The sequence below is a fragment of the Marmota flaviventris genome, assembly GCF_047511675.1.
Source record: "Marmota flaviventris isolate mMarFla1 chromosome 5 unlocalized genomic scaffold, mMarFla1.hap1 SUPER_5_unloc_1, whole genome shotgun sequence".
In the NCBI taxonomy this organism is placed as follows: Eukaryota; Metazoa; Chordata; class Mammalia; order Rodentia; family Sciuridae; genus Marmota; species Marmota flaviventris.
Window position 1 is genome coordinate 1,111,088 of NW_027287679.1, and position 19,307 is coordinate 1,130,394.

The window sequence follows — 19,307 nt, forward strand, 5'->3', positions numbered from 1 at the left end:
CCTTTACTATTATGTTATGTGTTGTATGTATTATATTATGTGTGCACACTTGTGTTTTGTTTTGTATGTCTGTATGTGTGTATGTCCATATATCATATATGACGAGTGCTCATGAAAAAATGGATCCAAATATTTTTTTTCTTATTCACGTGATTTAAATGGTTTAATTTAAATTGGGTAAACAGCTGTTGAGGATTGTTTTAATATGTGAACAAAAAAGGAGGTTAACAGATCTGTTTGTTTACTTTAACCTTTCCTTTTCATTATATAATGATTCTGTTCAGGATAATATAAATTGTTCAGAAAATTGCTTTCTTTTAGTGCCTGCTGGAATGTTACATAATTTTTTCTTTAGCCATCATTGCCAGAATTCCTATCTTCATCCCAGTGCCGGTGAAGACAAAGATAAAACCAAACTACAGCTTCTGCAATAGCTATCACAACAAACTGTATAAACTGATGCATCAATGAATAATGTAACTCAACAAGTGATGCTCAACCAAAAAGTCGATTTGCTTTGGGAGGAAATGGACATATTAATGGATTCCTCTGCTTTGAACTGCTTGCAGAACTTGCCTGGATTATGTATCCCTTGTATGCATTGTGAACTATCTGTTGGTGCAGCGACTTGTGGTAGTGCCGGGGTATTTTTGTGATGGTGTCATCGGTGGTACAATTTTTCCAAAAGTAGCCATCAATTGGCTTGATGTCATGGCATTTTGTATCCTCTTCCCTTCTACTTGTGATGGTCATTCAGCTAAAATTTGAGGGCCAACAGAGGTGAGGCAAAGAACCTCACCCCCCCACTGGTACAAAGAGCTATCCACAGGTGTGGCTGTATGCTGGACCCGTAGTCAATGACGGGTAAGATCCAATTGCAATGGTACCAACCTAAGACAGGAGGCTGAAGCCTTGAGCTCAGCTCATCCGATGATGGGTAAGGACCATATGCAGTATTGGACAACCTAAGACAGGCAGAGTCCCTAAGCCACATGCTTGTTGTTTAATTAAACAGAGAGGGGGAGATGTTGAAAGCCACAGCCGGATGTTGAGAGCTGCAGCCTAGTAGGGATGGCGCCTGGCGTTTTGCCAGGGTTGAGTTCACGGAGTTCCCGGAGTTCCAGTGGAGCTCTTGTGGAATTCCTAGAAAGTTCACGTGGGCGGAGTTTTCGGGTAGAGTTCCGGTTGAGTGCTCGTGGAAGTGCCTGAGGTTATGGTTGAGCTCTTGGGGAATTCCTGGAGAGCTCGCGTGGTGTGGTGTGCGGTGTGGGTGCTAAAAATAAAGTTCATTCCTGCTTGACAAGTGGCTAGTGAATTGTGCCCAGCCAGACTGCGGCATTCACTCTTGGTGAAAACATGAAAGAAACTTACCTCAACAGTGAAAGGAATACAATACACTTATCTCCACAGTGTAAGGCTGATGAATGACAGACCCTATGCCAACATCACACTGAATGGAAACAAACAAACAAAAATTGAAAAAAATGTCTCTAAAATTAGGAACATGTCAAGAATGTCCACTCTCAAAACTCCTATTTAAAATAATTTTTGAAACTATTTCCAGAGACTTGAGACAGTACAAGGAAACTCAGGGTATTGAAGTTGGAATAGAAAAATTAAAAATTAATATTTTCAATTTCTTATGATATAATCATATATCTAGAAGACCCTTTAAAGTCCACCAGAAGACTTCTAACACTGGTAAATAAATTCAGCAAAGTTGCCAGACACAAGAATAAAATGTATAAACAATTGTCTTCCTATAATTTGATGATGAATTTCCTGAGAAAGAAATCAGGAAAACTATCCCCATTCACAATAACATCAAAATTAAATATTTAAAAATGAGTCCAATCAAGAAACTGAAGTACCTCTGCAATGAAAACTGCAGATCACTAAAGAAAGAAATTCAAGAAGATATTGATGATAGAAAGACTGTCCTTCTTGGATAGGTAGAATTAATATGATCAAAATGGCCATACTTCCAAGAGCATTATACAGATTCAATGGAACCCTCAACAAAATAACAATGGCATTTTTCACAGAACTAGAAAAAATAGTCCTAAAATTTTCTGGATGAATAAAATCTGAGAGTAGGCAAAGCAATCCTGAGCAAAAACAGTGGTGCAGGAAGTGCACAATACCAAATCTTAAATTATGCTACAGAGGTATACAGAAACAGCATGGTATTGGTCTCAAAACAGACATGAAGATCAATGGAATAGAATAGAAAACACAGAGACAATTCACCTGAATATGGTCATTTGATACTTGACAAAGGTGCCAAAATCATGTTGGAGAAAAGACAGCCTCTTTAAGAAATGGGGCTGGGAAAACTGGATATGCATATAGGAAAGAATGAAATTAGATCCTTATATCTCACTCTGTACAAAAATCAACTCAAAGTGAAATAAATAACAAAAAGTTAGAGTAGAAACCTTGCAACTGCTAAAAGAAAACATAAGCTCAACATTCCAAAATGTCAGCACAGGTATTAACTTCCTTAAAAATAAATGTGAAAGCTCAGGAAATAAAAGCGAGAGTCAATCAGAGGGACAGCATCAAAATTATAAAGTTCCGCACATGGAAAAATTATGAAGAAAGGGAGAAAATATTCATCAGCTGTTCTTCTGATTAACATCCAGAATATGTAGAGAACTCAAAATACTTACCACCAAAAAGCAAATAACTAAATGGATAAATGAGCAAAAGAACTGAACAGACACTTCTCAAAAGACATACTACACATGGTGAACAAATACATAAAAAATTTCACATCCATAAGAATCTAGGAAATCCAAATAAAAACAACTCTGAGAATTCATTTGACTTTAGTCAGAAAAACAATTATCAAGATTATAACTAATAATAAATGCTGGAGAGAATGTGGGGATAAATACACTCATATATTGTTAATGGGACTGTAAAATTAGGCAACCACTTTTAAAACAGTATGGTAGTACATTAAAAGACTGGGGTTGGATCCACCATGTGACTCAGCCATCCCACACCTCGTTATTTTTTTCAGCAGACAAAATCGCCATACTACCCTGATTCATGAAGAAAATGTGCTGTACACAAACAATGGAGTTTTACTTAGCCAAAAGAGGAATGAAGCTATGGCATTTTCCAGTAAATGAATGGTACTGGAGAGCTAAGTGGAAAAGACAGAAAGTCAAAGGTTCAATGTTTCCCTTCATATGATGAGACACAGGCCACAGTTAAGTACTGCAGATAACATAAAATGTACACTTCCCTGGTGTACAAATATGTGCTTGGCTCGGGTACTAAGAGATCCTCGTGTCTATGCATTCCTACCCAAGCAACAGGTAATTTGCAAACATCTGCATGCATACTTCCACTTGGTTCCCAGAATATCTCTCCAATTAATCTCATCCCTCCACAGCCAGAGGTGGTGGTGTGTGACTCTAACCCCAGCAGTTTAGGGGACGGAGGCAACTGGATTACAAATTGAAAGCCAGCCTCTAAAATTTAGTAAGGTCTGAGCAACTAAGCAATAACTTGCCTCAAACAAAACACAGAAAAAGGGCTGCAGATGTTGCATAGTGTTTACACACCCCTGGGTTCAATTTATGGTATTAAAAAAATTGACAAGAGAAAAATGTGTTCAGGGATTTTCCCAGTTTGATCACTTAGTCATGGGTGGAGATGGCTGACAGACTCCACTCTGCTTCCAAATTCTCATTTTATCAAAAATCCTTGAAACCAACTTCTCACTTCAGGAGAGTTGTTGAGTTCATTAACATTTTCAAAAATCAATTTATATGTTATCTATTGTCATATCATAATTTAACTCAGGCACCACAGCCAGAAACTGGCTTTAGAATCTGACTAGACTGTAGAAGGTAACTGCTCTCACTACTATTGCTGATATCACCCAGTTCAACACTGCTTCTTGTTGATCCTCAGGTCCTAACTTACCAAATGGGAGGATTTAGTAGACATGACCTAACACCCCTACAGCTCCTCATCCTGTTCTGGAATGACTGAGCTCATCCCTCTTGAGACTAATTCTGGGCAGCAGGAGAGAGCGGCAGCTCAGTGGGTTGGCTGATTTATTCCATACTTCAACCAAGTTCACTTTAAGCTAGCAAAGTCAGGTGAAATGACCAAGTTTTCTCTCCCATGGGCTTGGACCCTGGGGATCCATTAGAGAAAGAAGGACATGTAAGGCTTGAAGGAGGAAGGTTCTGTGCATCAGAGGCAGCAGTTCATCCTTCTGTCCCACTCTCCAGAAGTAAGCGTGGCATGTTTGAGTCTGTTTTACTGGAACAAGGGAAGAGCAGAGGGAGATGACTGAGCAAAGCAATAAGGAAGCAGCTCTCAAGGTGAGGAGCTCTGAGAGTTCAGCATAAGAGAATACTAGAGGTGGGAGCGCTGGGCACTGAGTGTGTTCTGAGAACTCCCTCCTGGTGCCTTTGGCTCCTCACATCAGGAGAGCTGGGTGAGATCCGGGCCACCTGCTCAGACTGAGCACTAAGTTGCTTAGCCTGGCAGAGTGTGAGCACAGCTTGGGGTTTAAATATTTTAAAGAACTCAATGGACTATTGGGTGGAAATGTTGTAAATAAAAACTGTTGCAAAAAACAACTACTTCTCTCAAAACCCATTCCCAGATTTCAGATGATGTAAGTCAAAATACTAAGTTGATTTGGGTTAGCTTTAACTAAGAAGATATTTTGGAGACCAGGTTTTCTTATCATAAGGAAACATTTATTTTGCACAAAGAATAGGCCATGCCATAACAAATTGTAAAACACAGGAGTCAGTTTAAATGTAAAATCAATTAGTGTGAACCTGTTGAAATTCCAGAATGTGATGCTCTCTGGGAGTGTGATCTTCATTTCACTGGGTCTTAAAGTCTGAATTTCTGAGTCTTTCCCATTTCAAGGAGAAGAAAAGGGAGTGAGACCTACTCTGTGCTAAACACAGTGTTCAGATAATTGCATCATCCCAGATCTCAGCTGTGGTTGTTGGGAGTGAGTTAGCTGAGGCTCAGACAAACAATTGGCTTATTGGTCATGGGCTGATTGTCTGTACCTCTTTTTCAAGAACATTAAGTCTCATTGTATTAATTATTATTGCTTTTTTGTAACTTTTGCAAAATGAACTCAGCCACCTACACTTGCTGCAGTGATATGTGTTGGGTTCTTTCAAGTGAAGGATATTTCTTTCAACTCTAAGTATTTGAGCAGTATGCCCAGTAAAATGACAAAGGGAGACCATCATTCTGACACCCTTGTAGTCACAGAAGCAATATTCCCCAGGTTTTAGTGTAACCAAGAGAGTGGGGTTTCAAGAAATTCTGGCACATGAAATAAGGTGCAATACCCAATAAAGAAAGTTGCTGGTCATCCATGGAATTAGACCCTCATGTCTAACTCCCAGATCCTGACACTTCAATTACAGATGAATGGGAAGTAAATAATCTCATCCATTATCTGAAGTATGCAAGTTTTTAATTTAGTAAAAAAGATCACAATGTAGCAATCACTATCATCTTTTTGATGGTACTCTGAACTCTCTTCTGATGAGAATCTAAATGTAAACATATGTCTCCTTATTAAATAACTGGACCACGGAAGACATAAACTTACAGCCCGTTGTGTGATCAGGGCTTGGTACTGCCAGAGATGCTGGCACCTTTCTTCATCCAAAATGAAACCTGGACTAAACAAAGGAGTGGAGAAAGTACCACAGAAGGCCCTCATGCCCTAATATTCAGTGCACATATACTATACAATGATGTAAAAATAATATAAACTCACATATCATTAGTTTGAACATTCATACTAATTTATTTCAGAAAGTCATATTTAGTTCTCTGCTGAGAGCCTACTATGCAATAGCCCCTGAACCAGGTGGCAGAGACAGAGGATTCAATGGGTCCCACCCTGTCCTTTGGCAGCACCCAGCTGTGCTGATGTGCCCAGGCCTCAGGGGTCCTTGGCATGTTTGGGTTCCTTTGATAAACCCAGGGTAGCATCAGCTGCCCTCATTGCCCACTGCCCAGTCTCTCCCATGGATTACCCCCTCTTATCTCTCTGCTCAACCAGATCCTCCTGTGTGAGCTCCAGAAGGAGACCTGACCCCATGTCACACCCACTAGCCTCTCATCTGGTCCAGAACAGAGTCTGAGTCCTCATCCCTCCCTTCACAATTTTCCTGAAGTCTGAAACTTCCAGAGCCCTCTTGTCTCTGCTGCTGCCCTGATGACCCAGGCAGGCTCCCCCAGGACTGGTCCTGCTCCTCAGTCTGTGCAGAGTGGTCCAGAGCCTGAGGGCCCCTGCAGCACCTCCTTGGAGTGGTGCTCAGTGCTGCTTCCCAGCTGTCCCTCTGTCCTTCCTTCCTGCTCTATGGTTCTTGCTGTTACTAATGTCCACACAGCCCACAGCATGTGTCTGAGCTGCTGCTCTGTTGTCTGTGACACTCACTAAATATGAGCTCCAGACTGTGGAATCTTGTGTATTTTAACCACTAGAGCCAGGAGCACTGCCATCAATCATTGCATAATTCGAAGGACCATGTGTCACCTTGATGGGGATATTGTGTTCATCTTCTCTGTGAGGTCATGAAATTTTTTCCTAGTGTAGTTAGAAGCAGAGAAGCCGACTATCCTACCTCCCCAGTTGCCTTGTGATTCTGTGCTCCTTTTGGGTTCCTGACCATGCATATTTAATTCTCAGTGTGTCTCAATTAGATAGGCATCAAAAAGCTCTTCCATTTTTATGATAAACTCTCTTCCACATTTTTATTCATTTTTACCAGAGTTATATGTTGTGACAATTGATTTAAAGTTACTAAATATAAATAATGACAACAAACTCTTAATAGCTTTTCTTTCCTTTGGAAAATTAATAATGCAAATTGATTATACAATTAATACCTGGACATAATGTGGCATTAGTATTTCTGTAAGATGGAAAAACACAAAGATATGAAGTTGATAATCTCATATCAAGACTAGATAAATAAAGAAGTAAAAAACATAGACTGTAAATATAAATCATAATTTCTCCATATATGGGAGAATGAATGATAGAAAAACTAATTTCCTGGACTGGGATGACTCAGGATAAAAGAGAGGTTATTTAGAGTGAAATTACAGTTATAAATTCCCAAGTAAAGGCATGGGCACAAAAATGAAGACAATATTATTTAGGAAGGGAATATTGCTCATTTTATCTAACTTTGATTTTCACTCTAAATGATTAACACCTTTTACTTTAATGATTAACTCTGAAGATGAGAATTACAAACATGTTAGCTATAATTCCTAAGGAACCACTGCTCACATGCTTCCTACTTGCACAGCTCAGCATAAGATCCACCCTCCTGCCTGTACTGGGTAAGAACTAAACTACAGTACAGGGAGATAAAACCAACAGCCCAAGATCCATGTGCTCTTACCTCATCTCAAACATGTAATTAGGCATGATCTCTAAAGGAGATCAAGACTAATACAAATTTAATTGAACAAATTGTTCTGTACAGAGTAAGACATCTTCCAATGGATGACTAAATGCTTAAAAATACAATGTAGGCACACAGGCTCATAGTCTGATATGCAACATAACTTAATTTAAAAATGTTATCATTCACATCAATGAAGTCTATTGTATATATTTGTCAAATGAGGACACAAATGCCTGAATTTATAGAATTTGTGCTATGGATACATTATAATAAATTATGTAATATAAAGAATAATTAACAAAATTAGGGCATTGAAAGATTCCTATAGAAAAAAGAATATATGCAAATGTGTTTCTCCTTTATCTATACCTATGCTACATGTCTATTACCATGATAGTTTTAACTGCTGCTTTGAAAAACAGGGTGAGTTTTGCCAGTAAATGGATGGAACTGGAGTCTATCATGCTAAGTGAAATAAGGGCAATCCCCCCAAACCAGAAGTCGAATGTTGTCTCTGATACATGGGTGCTAACACACAACAAGAGGACAGGGGAAGGATAAAAGATCAGTGGTTACACAATGGTGAGCCAAGAGAAGGGAGGGGAAGGGAATGGGAAAGACGTGGAATGAATCTGACCTAAGGCTGCTATGTTCACATCAGAATACACCACAGTGAGACCCCACCTCATGTACAACCACAAGACTGGGATCCTGGAGAGAAGAAGATACACTCCATGTTTGTATAAATGAGTCAAATTAAACTCTGCATGTATAACTAAAAGAGGAAATAAAAAAATCAGGGTGAAAACTACTTTGCATGTTATTTGATTTGTCACTATTGTCATTTGTTATTTGCTTATATGAAGAATAAAATCATGCATGACTTACTTTGTTTGTTTTAGAGTTTGTAGGGCATCAACAATAGAATGTCCTCAGGGAAGAGCCACTATCCAGAACACATTTAAATTAGGGTGAATCTCACAGGACACACAACAAGTTTACCTACAAGAATTTTTGGATGGTGGCCCACTTCTAGGACCAGCAGAGCAGCTTCTGTTTAGGAGATAAGCAGCACAGCTCTGGGAGAAGACCCTGGCTTACTCAGCTGCAGCAGTGCCAGTGGGGAGGGGAGAGCAGGCACTAAAGGTGTGGAGGAGGCGAGGTCACTGAGGATGCAGACTCAAGCACACAGGGCACTTCTGCGCCCCACAGGCCATGTCTGTGGTGAACCTGAGTGCTGAGTTGGGGAGCTGGGAAAGCAGGATCCTGGCTTCCTCCAGGGCTGAGCCTGGTGCATAGTCCTAGGAAACTCCTGTTAGTAGTCATCAGGCAGGAAGGCTCCAGCTACCTCACTGGGTTTGACACAAGTGGTACTCGAGTTTATATCTTAAAACATAAGATATACATCTGTCTATGACTTGCTGAATTGGTTACCTGAGAGAACTGGGACTGGGACATTGAGTTTAGGTCTCAAAATCAATTCAACAAAAGCTACACTGTTGGAGAAAAATTAATCCCTTCTTTACAAACACTAATAAAGATGATTCCTTTTTCTTTTCCTTTTCTGTTTCATTTCAGGTTAAGTTCTTATTTTGTTTATATTTCAAAGAAATTAAAGGAGTGTGTTTCCATGGAGAAATGGAACCAAACTTCAAAGGATTTTATGTAGTTGGGGCTATTACCCCCAAACCAAACTGGCCTTCTTCTTTTGTTCCTTATTATATTTGCATTTGTTCTTGCCTTGGTGGGGAACTCCGGAATAACTGCCCTCATCTTCTTGGACCCACGGCTCCACACCCCCATGTACTTTCTCCTCAGCCAGCTCTCCCTCATGGACCTGATGTACATCTCCTCCATTGTCCCTAAGATGGCATACAACTTCCTCTCTGGCCAGAGGAGCATCTCTTTCCTGGGCTGTGGTGTGCAAATGTTCTTCTTTATAACCATTGCCTGTTCTGAAGGCTTACTCCTGGCCTCCATGGCCTATGACCGCTTTGTGGCCATCTGCCACCCCCACCACTATCCTGTCCACATGAGTAAAAGAAAGTGTTTGAAGATGATCATAGGAACCTGGATACTGGGGTCCATTCACTCTCTGGCATATACCACCTATACCCTTCATCTTCCTTACTGCAGGTCTAGGGCCATCAATCATTTCTTCTGTGAGGTCCCATCCATGATGCCTCTGGTATGTATGGACACCTGGATCTTTGAGTATATTCGGTTTTTAAGTACAGGCCTGTTTCTCCTCCTTCCTTTCCTTGGCATCACGGCCTCCTATGGACGGATCCTTTTTGCTGTCTTCCACATGCGCTCAAAAGAGGGGAGAAGAAAGGCCTTCACCACGTGCTCCACACATTTAACCGTGGTGACATTTTACTATGCTCCTTTTGTCTACACTTATCTCCGTCCCAAGAATGTCCGCTCACCAACAGAAGATAAGAACCTGGCTGTCTTCTACACCACCCTAACCCCCATGCTCAATCCCATTGTCTACAGCCTGAGGAACAAGGAGGTGCTGGGGGCCATGAGGAGAGTGTGGGGGATGCTCTCCTCCAGGAAAAAATGAGAATGGCTATCCCTGCTTCTCTGCATTGCTTTTATTTTTTTTGCAGACTGTAAATCTCTAGAGCAATGCTGACCTTTAGATGTATAATATGATCCACACATATAACTAGATTTCTACTGAGATATTCATCAGTTAAAATTCATTAGATGATATATTGATTACTATATATAACTATAATAATTATTATATATTTGGTTAAAATGTTACAATTAATATGAATAATATCAATTAATTAATTTCACATTATACTATATTATATATAGTATCTTGTTTCATAGAGTAATAATAATACAATATTGGTACTCTTATTGATATTTATCATTTATACATATCTTACATGAATTATTACTGTGCTTGTATATATAATTTTATTCTAATTTTGCTCAGCGTTGTGTCAATTATATAAACCATAGCAACTTGAACTTTTCAAATATCAAGTGTCCCAATGTCACATGTGGCCAGTGTCAACTAAAGTTAGTACCTTTTGGTAACTTCAGTCCTCTCCTTTAGGACCTAATGTGCCTTGTTGTTCTCTGTTCCCTGTTCTTGGGATAAACAATTGTACTCCAAACTCTTAAAAATAGCCATTTGTTTTTCTTGTAAAAGTTAGTTTTAATACTTGCAGAAATAAATAAGTTGAAGTGGTTCCTAGAATTCACCATTATTACAGCTCTAATTATTCTCCTTGCAATATAATATGGAAAAATGTTCTTTCTTTCATGGGGACGAAATAATACTGTTCTCTTTTATGAATTCTTTGACAAATTATTTGCATGTAACAGGGTAGAGGAGAGTGTGGCTTTGGAGTCATGAATCAAAACCACCAGAGATCAAGCAAGAAGCAGTTACCATGTCTATATACTCCGGCGGTAGCTAAGCAGATTACACACAGCCACCAATGCAATTTCTGGCCAATTGTCCTTGCAGCATCCAATCAAGGAGCATGCCATAGAACAAGCGCTGGGATCATAATACGTGGCCTCACACCCAGGTCTGTGAGTAACTGAATCACAGAGATTTGAAGATCTACTCAAGAGCACACCGGATCCTAGGGTAGGAGTTGGGGACCAAGGGAGAGAGTCCTGCAGAGCCCAGGTCATGCAGCATTCACTGAAGCACAGATGTTCTCCCTACAAACTCCTCCCTTGAATCAAAGTGATTCTTGAATAAAGACCATTACAAAGTGAGTCTGATGTTATTAAACATTGTCTGACTATCTGCCAGGTGCACACATGGTGGGGATTTTATAATAGAGCCTCCTAAAGTTGATTTTGCAGGAAGTTTTCTAAGAAATCTGATTGGACTTTGAAGCCTCTAAATGAAATGAACTAATAAAGATAGATTTAACACATACACAAAAAATGCCTTCCTCTAAGGTCTTCACCACTCTTTATTGTGCTTTGCAGAATTTGGAATGACTTCTTCTCTTCTCTACCTGAGATATCATGAGGGTCCTGACCTTTCAGAATAAACCAGGTGCAGGTCACTTTTATCAGGAAGCTTTAGGTAATAGATTCCATAGAGCCAGAATAAGTCCTTCAGAAAGCTGATCACAGCTCTGTGCCCATCTGTAGGAGGAATGACTGTGTATGAAACTCAGCTAGAGATGACACAAAAAAGTGTTCATTAGAATAAATGTTTTGTGTCTACTATGACATCTATAACCCAAATTGCCACCTATGTAGGAATGGTGAGGTCAGCATTTAACATCATCACTAGCAATAGGAAACTGTGAACTAGATCAGACATTCAACAGCAGGAATCTACCACATCATCCAATGTATTAATAATGCCAACAACATGTATGGGGTAGGAATTACATAAACTATATAATTTTTTCAGATACTGGAATTATAGTTTGTTAATTGCAAAGAAGATAGTGTAGGAAGGCAAAAGAAAGTTTGGAATTTGTGAAAAGTGTACAGAGGAGGGGTAGAGATAGGAAGCAGATAATGGCTGTTAAAAAGGAAGAAAAAATAACTTAGAGTAATAAAATATTAAAAGAGAGGCAGAGAAAAAACAGAAAAAATTAGTTATTACTGGGGGAATAGAGTGAAGACAGTGCAGTAAGAGGAGCAAAAGCCAAAAAAAGTTTGGAACAAAGAAATAAGTTTACATTATTACAACTCAATCCCACCAATAATTTTACCCCACCTACATCAAACCATGGTTACCTAGTAAATGGGTAAAGAAGAAAGCAATCAAAGAGAAAGAAAATCATTATATATGTGTGTGTGTGTGTATATATATATATATATATATATATATATATATACACACACACAATGTATATGTATATATATACACAATGTACATGTATATATATATACAATGTTTCATTGTTTCATTATATATATATATATATATATATTATATACACACACATATCTATTCAAACATACACAAACATATATTTGAACACATATATATGTATATAGATATACTTGAACCTCTGAGAAGTAGAGCACAAGCACACACACACACACACACACACACACACACAAATGCAGAATTTAAAAAGTAAAGAAAGACTAAATTAAGTTGAAAAAATTTTTTTAAAATGGTTTTATATATGAAATAAATTTTAAAAAACTTAGTGGGAAATAAAGGGTTTGTTTCTGCCAAGGCAGACTAAAGCACTGGCAAAGATGGATTTTTGTCCTTTCACTAATTGGGGGCTGGGCTGTTAAATCCAAGTCTTGGGTCATAGTCAGCTGTTGTGGCTAGGATCCAAAGTCGTAGCTCTTCTAATAAATGAATTCAGCAAAGTGGCAGGATATAAAATCAACACACATAGATCAAAGGCATTCCTGTATATCAGGGACAAACCCTCTGAAATGGAAATGAGGACAACCACTCCATTCACAATATCTCCAAAAAAAAATAAAATACTTGGGAATCAACCTAACAAAAGAGGTGAAAGACTTATACAATGAAAACTAGAGAACCCTAAGAGAGAGAAATAGAAGATCTTAGAAGATGGAAAAATATACCCTGTTCATGGATAGGCAGAACTAACATCATCAAAATGGCGATATTACCAAAAGTTCTCTATAGGTTTAATGCAATGCCAATCAAAATCCCAACGGCATTTCTTGTAGAAATAGAGAAAGCAATCATGAAATTCATATGGAAAAATAAAAGACCCAGAATAGCAAAAACAATGCTAAGCAGGAAGTGTGAATCAGGCAGTATAGCGATACCAGACTTCAAACTATACTACAGAGCAATAGTAACAAAAACAGCATGGTACTGGTACCAAAACAGGCGGGTGGACCAATGGTACAGAATAGAGGACACAGAAACCAATCCACAAAACTACAACTATCTTATATTTGATAAAGGGGCTAAAAGCATGAAATGGAGGAAGGATAGCATCTTCAACAAATGGTGCTGGGAAAACTGGAAATCCATACGCAACAAAATGAAACTGAATCCCTTTCTCTCGCCATGCACAAAAGTTAATTCAAAATGGATCAAGGAGCTTGATATCAAATCAGAGACACGCCGTCTGATAGAAGAAAAAGTTGGTTACAATCTACGTACGGTGGGGTCGGGCTCCAAATTCCTCAATAGGACACCCATAGCACAAAAGTTAATAACTAGAATCAACAAATGGGACTTACTCAAACTAAAAAGTTTTTTCTCATCAAAAGAAACAATAAGAGAGGTAAATAGGGAGCCTACATCCTGGGAACAAATCTTTACTCCTCACACTTCAGATAGAGCCCTAATATCCAGAGTATACAAAGAACTCAAAAAATTAGACAATAAGAGAACAAACAACCCAATCAACAAATGGGCCAAGGACCTGAACAGACACTTCTCAGAGGAGGACATACAATCAATCAACAAGTACATGAAAAAATGCTCACCATCTCTAGCAGTCAGAGAAATGCAAATCAAAACCACCCTTACATACCATCTCACTCCAGTAAGATTGGCAGCCATTAGGAAGTCAAACAACAATAAGTGCTGGTGAGGATGTGGGGAAAAGGGTACACTTGTACATTGCTGGTGGGACTGCAAATTGGTGCAGCCAATTTGGAAAGCAGTATGGAGATTTCTTGGAAAGCTGGGAATGGAGCCACCATTTGACCCAGCTATTCCCCTTCTCAGTCTATTACCTAAAGACCTAAAAAGAGCATGCTACAGGGACACTGCTACATCCATGTTCATAGCAGCACAATTCACAATAGCTAGACTGTGGAACCAACCTAGATGCCCTTCAATAGATGAATGGATAAAAAAAATGTGGCATTTATACACAATGGAGTATTACTCTGCATTAAAAAATGACAAAATCATAGAATTTGCAGGAAAATGGATGGCATTAGAGCAGATTATGCTAAGCAAAACTAGCCAATCCCTAAAAAACAAATGCCAAATGTCTTCTTTGATATAAGGAGAGTAACTAAGAACAGAGTAGGGACGAAAAGCAGGAGAAGAAGATTAACATTAAATAGGGATGAGAGGTGGGAGGGAAAGGGAGAGAGAAGGGAAGTTGCATGGAAATGGAAGGAGACCCTCATGGTTATACAAAAGTACATACAAGAGGAAGTGAGGGGAAAGGGAAAAATAATACAAGGGCGAGAAATGAATGACAGTAGAGGGGGTAGAGAGAGAAGAGGGGAGGGGAGGGGAGGGGAGGGGGGATAGTAGAGGATAGGAAAGGCAGCAGAACACAACAGACACTAGTATGGCAATATGTAAATCAATGGATGTGTAACTGATGTGATTCTGCAATCTGTAAAAATGGGAGTTCATAACCCACTTGAATCAAAGTGTGAAATATGATATATCAAGAAATTTGTAATGTTTTGAACAACCAACAATAAAAAAAAAAGAAAATTCAGCATGGATAGTTAAAAAAAAACAAAACAAAGTCATAGCTCTTAGCTTGCTGTTTCCCAGTGTAGAATAAAATAGATTGGGGATTGCTAGAAAATTGTGTACTCCAGTAGAGGAGGTGGGGTAGAGTTCTAATTCAGAAGTTCTGGTTGTTGGAATTTAGTCTTGGCTGGCCTTTGGAGCTCTGTAGGTGGGTGCTTTAGGTTTGATCCCATCCCTTATTCCTGGGAGTTATCCATTTTTGCTGGATTTCTGTTCTCAGGGCCTTTCATAAATTCCACTCTTAGAGTGCAGATTCTAATCCTCCACAGACTTTACATTCACCATTCTGGATGTGAACTACTCAGAACCAGCCCCTGGGCTGCAGATGCTCCAGTGTGACCATTATTGGTGTCTTCCCAATGGCTGTTATGAGATGCCAGCAATAAAGAGAACCCTCTCTTTTTGGTATCTGGAGGCTGGATGACCTGCTATGGCCAGAAAAATGGTCCTTCAGAATAAAAGTTGAAAAAAAAAGCTTCCTACGTACAGCTGAAATTAAATTAATATAATTGCTTAGCGTGTACTACAAAACATGATCTTTCAGCTTACAAACATTCCAGGCCACTCCACAAAAATAAACTGAATTTTTTTTCCCCAAAATAATTGTAATTAAAATTATCCTCTAACATTTGCTAAGAATGACTGACACCTCTTGGTCCTTACATGTTGACTTTCCTTTATGCATCTAGTAGTTACGCAACATGTAATAAGGAAAAGGAAAGCCTCATCTGGCAGACATGGTCTTATCCATGAGTAGGAGTGTCTACGTGAGATGTAAGTCAATTATTAACAAAGACTTGACTTATGCCCAATATTATGATCTATTTTAGAATTGGTTCCATGTGTCTCCAAAAAAAAAAAAATGAATTCAGTTTCCAGTGAATGAAATGTTCTACAGATGTCTGCTAGGTTCATGTGACTAAAAGTATTTTTAGTTCTGAAGAGCCATTACCTAGTTTATATCTAGATAACTTATCTATTGGAGAAAGCATGTTAAATCACCCAGTAGTGTATTATTGTGGTCTATTTAATTTGTCATATTGAAAAGATGTGTTTTATCTACATATGTACATCAACATTTGGATCATAAATACTTACAATCATAATCTTTCTTTTTGGATAATTTCTTTAATAAGCAGAAAGTGTATCTCCTGATCATTTTTGGCTTAAAATCTACTTTGATATGAGTAGCAATGCCTGTTTGCTTTTGGTTTTGTTTGCTTCACATATCTCTTCCACCCTTTCACCTTCACTCTGTGGGTATCTTTGTCTTTAAGGTGAGTCTCTTGTTAAAACATACTGAGGGTGGTCTGTTGTTGTTTTGTTTTGTTTCTTGTAAAACCACTCTGCCAATCTAAGTCTTCCACTAGAATGCGTAGACCATTTATATTCAATATTATTATAGAGAGATGATTTGTATTTTCTGCCAATTTGATTTATTTCTAATGGTTAATTCAGATTTGATTCTTATAATTGACTTTCTTCTAGTAGAATTGGATCCTAGGATGGTTCTGATTTCTATTTTTCATTTCTTTAGGATGAAATATTTCAACATATAATTTGGGAATGCAATCTTAGTCGCTGTGAATTGTTTTTATTTCTACTTGTCATGGAAAACTTTTATTTCATCTTCAAGCTTGATAGGTAGTTTTTCTCGGTATGACATTCTTGTTGGACACCTGTTTTTACTCTCTGGGCAAGAAAATCAGTTGAAATCCTGATTGGCTTGCCTGTAAATGTGATCTGTATTCTTCTCTTGTGGCTTTTAAAACTATATCCTTATTATATCTTTTAGGCATTTTTATTTTAAAGTGGATTTTTTCAATCTTTCTGATTCAGGATTCTAAATATACCTTGCATTTGAATTTCAATCTCATTCCTAAAGTTTGGATTTTTTTGCTATTATTTGATTGAAAAGCTTGTGCATTCCTTTAGTTGTCTTTGTTTCTTAAGGATTCTAAATAGTTTTTATTTGTGTGCATTCGTTTTAGATATGTATGACAATAGAGTTCATTTTGACATAATTATAAGAACATAAATATAATTTGTTCTAATTCAGTCACCAGTACTTCCCCTACTTGCCCCCCCCTTACAATCCCCCATTTCCTTCCCTCTACTCCACTGATCTTTCTGTTTCTTCATTAAGTAATTTCAAAATTGCTGTCTTGTGGATGTACGTGGTGATGAGATTCACTATGGTATGTTTATATAAGCATACCTTAATGTAATAAAATTAAAAATCAATGATACATTAAAAATCAGAAACTATAATAAGACCTGGAGATTATATAATGTGCCTTTGAATGATAAATGGATAGCAGAATTAATCAGGTGAGAAATTAGAAAATACTGAGCAATAAATGAGATTAGTGAAACAATTTATCAAAATCTCTACGAAGGTATAAATGCAGGTCTAAGCGGAAAATTCATGTCATTGAGTTTGAAAGACACCAAATAAATAATCTAACTTTACAACTCTGGGACATAAAAAAAGACCAAACCAACACCATATTCAGTAGAAAACAGGTAATAATTGAAAGGAGAGACAAAAACTATGAAATTAAGATTTAAAAAACGGTTGATGAAAGAAAGAGTTGGTTTTTTGATTAATGAACTTTTAGCCAAACTAACTAAAAACAAGAAGGAATGACTCAATTTCAAAATCTAACATAAAAAAGAAATATCACCACAGACACTACTGAAATCCAGAGGATCATCAGAAACTATTTTGAAAAAACTTATACTCTAAGAAGTTGGAAAATACTGAAGACATGGAAACATTCCTAGACACATACGACCTTCTTAAATTGAGCCTGAAAGATACAGAAAAACTAAGTAGACTAATATCAAGCAATGAGATTGAAGCACAGAACAACAGCCTTTTAAAAGACAAACTGCTGGACTGGATGGGTTCCCACAGTAGTTCTACCAGACCTTAAAGTTAAAATAATCCAATCCTCCTCAAACTGTTCCATAAATAGAAAGAGAGGAAACACTACCAGTTCATTCTATGGAGCCAGTATCACCCTGACACCAAAACCAGACAAAGACACATCAAGAAAAGAAAACTTTAGAAGCATGCACTTAGTAAACACACATGAAAAATCCCCCAATAAAATAAAATATGACTAAATCACATGGAAAATCACATTAAGGCCACCATGAACAAGTTTTACCTCAGTTATGCCGGTTTGGTTCTACACACAAATCAATAAATATAATCCACCACATAAGTGGAATTAAGGACAATTATTACATAATCACCTCAATAAATGCAGAAAAAGCATTCAACAAATCCAGAATTCATTAATGTTGAATATGTGGAAAAAACTTACCACAACAGTGAAAGGAATACAAGATATTTATCTCCACAGTTTAAAGGAAATGAATGAAAAATCCGATGCCAACATCATACTGAATGGAAAAAAAAATAAGGATTTTCTGTAAAATCAGGAGCATGGCAAGAATGGACACTCTTACATCTATTATTCCACATGTGTCTTGAATCTGTTTCAGGAGACATGACACAAGACAAGGAAACTGAGACTATACAAATAGGTAAGAAATAATTCATATGATCTATTTGCTGATGACATGTTCCTATATCTAGAAGACCCTTCAAACTCCACTAGAAGACTTCTAACACAGATAAATACATTCAGCAAAGTTGCCAGACACAAGAACAAAAATGCATAAACAATTGTTTTACTATAGTCTGATAATGAATCTGATGAGAAAGAAATCAGGAACACTATCCCATTCACAAGAATTTCAAAAACAAATACTTTAGAATGAATTCAATCAAGAGGCTGAAGGATCTCTGCAATGAAAACTACAAACACTAAAGAAAGAAATTCCAGAAGACATTGACAATGGAAAGACTGCCCTTCTTGGGTAGGTAGTATTAAAATGGTCAAAATGGCCATACTTCCAAAGGCAATATACAGATTCAATGGAACCCAAAACAAAATAACAATGACATTTTTCAAAGAACAAAAGAAAATGGCCCTAAAATTCTCTTGGAAGAATAAAAATCCCAGAGTACACAAAGCCATCCTTCACAAAAGTAGTGGTGCAGGAACTTTCACAATATAAAATCTTCAATTATACAACAGAACTATACAAAATCCACATAATATTGGTCTCAAAACAGGTATGAAGAACAATTGAATAAGATAGAAGACACAGAGACAACTGACATACACAAAGTCATCAGATACTTGACAAAGTTCCCAAAAGCATTGGAGAAAAGACAGACTGTTTAACAAAAATGGTGGGAAACCTGGATGTCCATTTGAAGAAGAATGAAACTAGATCCCTACTCTATACAAAAACCAACTCTTAAGTGCAATAAATATCAAAGAAATACACCAGAAACTTTGCAAAGGTAGAATAAAACATAGGGTGAA

The 19,307-nt window shown here is 37.7% G+C and overlaps 1 pseudogene; it reads left to right on the top strand.

The window, feature by feature from the left end:
* Positions 1 to 9,066: 9,066 nt before the first annotated feature.
* LOC139703626 (olfactory receptor 2L13-like) lies at positions 9,067 to 10,005 on the top strand (annotated as a pseudogene).
* The last annotated feature ends 9,302 nt before the right edge of the window (positions 10,006 to 19,307 follow it).